We start from the raw sequence: 2,500 nt of genomic DNA, 5'->3' as shown, positions 1-2,500 counted from the left end.
GCCCTGAGTGCCCGGAGGAAAGCTGGCGAGTCGCCGTGCGGCCGGGGTGGGGGGGGGCGCGCCGGGGGGGGGGGGGGGGGGCGGGCGCGAAGATTCCGCCTCGGCTCCCAGAGGCGCGCGGAACCCCGAGGCTTCGGAACGGAACGGGGGTCGGGGCGTGGCGGGGGGGGGGGCGCGCGGGGGGGGTGGGGGGGGCGCGAAGATTCCGCCTCGGCTCCCAGAGGCGCGCGGAACCCCGAGGCTTCGGAACGGAACGGGGGTCGGGGCGTGGCGGGGGGGGGGGCGCGCGGGGGGGGTGGGGGGGGCGCGAAGATTCCGCCTCGGCTCCCAGAGGCGCGCGGAACCCTGAGGCTTCGGAACGGAACGGGGGTCGGGGCGGGGTGGGGGGGGGGGCGCGGGGGGGGGTGGGGGGGGGCGCGAAGATTCCGCCTCGGCTCCCAGAGGCGCGCGGAACCCCGAGGCTTCGGAACGGAACGGGGGTCGGGGCGGGGTGGGGGGGGGGGCGCGCGGGGGGGGGTGGGGGGGGGGGCGCGAAGATTCCGCCTCGGCTCCCAGAGGCGCGCGGAACCCCGAGGCTTCGGAACGGAACGGCCCCGGCCGGGGAACGTGAGGGAACAAGCAGGCTTGGCGGCGGCGAAAAGGCGGGCGGGGGGGGGGGGGGGGGCGCGGGGGGGGCCGGCGGGCGGACGGCGCGAGAACCGATTAAAAAAAAAAAAAAAGGCGCGAACGGCGCGGGTTCGCACACAAGCACCCTCCGCTGCCTTGTTGGGGGGGGGGGGCGGGGGGCGCGCGCCAGGCGCGGTATCACGGGTTGTTGGCGGGCCAGTGCCGCCCTGCCCCGCTGACGGCGCCTGTGTGGAGTGTGTGTTTGTGTGCGCGCGTGCCCCGCCCCGGGGCCCCCCTGCTGCCTCGGGGCGCCGGTCAGCCCGGGGTCAGGGATTTCTGCTGAGGCGGGGCGTTGGAAGCAGTGCGAGGGGAGCAAGGCAGGCACCAGGAAAGGGAGGGGGTAAGGGGCGGCAGCGGCCAGGCAAGAAGAAAGAAAGAAAGGAAGAAAGAGGAAAAGAAAGAAAGGAATAAAAGGCAGACAGACAGACAGACAGACAGACAGACAAGACCTAGAGACCTAGATTCGTAAGTGAGCACCTTCCCCTGCTGTAGGACCGCGTGCCGGGGCGGGGCGGGGCGGGGGGGGGGGGGGGGCACCGCGCTCCCACACAGAAAACCGAGAAAAATCAGCAAGGCAGGAAAAGGAGGGGAAAAGACGCGCGTGCTCGGAAACGCAAAGAAACAAGAGCAAACCCGAAAAACAACACGACCCCAAAAAGAAGCGAGCGGAACCCCTTGCCCCGAAAGAAACGAACAAACAAACAAGCGAAGCGCTCGAGCGGGGGGGGGGGGGGGGGGGGGCGGACGACCGGGGGTGCGCGGCGGGCCGTCCCGGTAGCGGCCGGCGCAGCGGGTCCGCCGTGGCAGCGGCCGGCCCACGCCCCCGGGCCTGGGAGGCTGCCTTGGCGGCGGCCAGAGGGTCTACCGGCTCCGGGAGTCTCGGAGGGGCGAGCCGGTCGACGCGGCTCCGCTGGGTCTCGCGGAGGCGAGCAGGTCGACCTGGATCCGGGGGTCGCGGAGGGGCGAGCTGGTCGACCGGGCTCCGCGAGGCTGCCTGGGGCGCGCGGCGTGCCGGTCTACCCGGCTCCGGGCTTGGGGCTCGGCCAGCCGGTCGACCGGGCTCCGGGAGGCGCGAGGAAGTGGCAGGCCGTCTCCCGGGTCCGCCTCCCACGCTGTCAGCAGGTCTACCCGGCTCCGGCGAGACTTGGCCGCCCTTCGGGGTGGTGACCGGTAGACCTGTTTCCCCCGGCTTTCCTCTGGAGCGGCGAAAGGGGTCGCTCTGCGTCGCTGCCTCCAGTTACGTCATCGTAGACGTGGGCCATTCCCGCGCCCCTCCCCGGTAGGAGGGGCGGGTGTCCTTTGGCTCTCCGGCGCCGCCTGACTTAGCGGTACGACTGTAGGGGAGAGAGGTGAGCAACCACTCACCTTCCGGAGACTGGCTCCCGGGCGCCCCCTGCGCATGCAGCCGACTTGCGAGAGGGGTGAGGCGGCCTGTGAGGGCAGGCAGGAGCGGTCCCGTCCCGGTTCTCTCCACCGGAGCGCGCTTGGTGCGGCGGCCTCCCGGCAGCTCCCTGGCAGCCCCGCGAGCGTGTCCCAGGTGCCAGGAAGCGCGGAGAGCGGGCTCGCCGGCGGCTAGTGGCTGGAGCGCGGGTTGGCCCGGCGAGAGCGAGAGTGAGAGCGAAGGGGGGCACGGGGGTGCCCCGTGCGGCTCCGGCTTCGGGGTTCTCCGCCGCAGGCAGCGCGGGGCGATGCCAGCGCTCCGGCTGCCGATCCCATCCCTACCCGCACGCAGCGCCCGCTGAGGCGTCCCGGGACACGTCGCAGAGGCCCCTCGGCGGGCCGGTGCTTCCCTGCTCGCCCTGTCCCAGGGAGCGCGGGGGGGTGGCCGGTGTTC

The sequence above is a fragment of the Dromaius novaehollandiae genome, unplaced genomic scaffold (assembly GCF_036370855.1).
Source record: "Dromaius novaehollandiae isolate bDroNov1 unplaced genomic scaffold, bDroNov1.hap1 HAP1_SCAFFOLD_123, whole genome shotgun sequence".
Classification (NCBI taxonomy): domain Eukaryota; kingdom Metazoa; phylum Chordata; class Aves; order Casuariiformes; family Dromaiidae; genus Dromaius; species Dromaius novaehollandiae.
Note: the sequence above shows the minus strand (reverse complement) of the source record.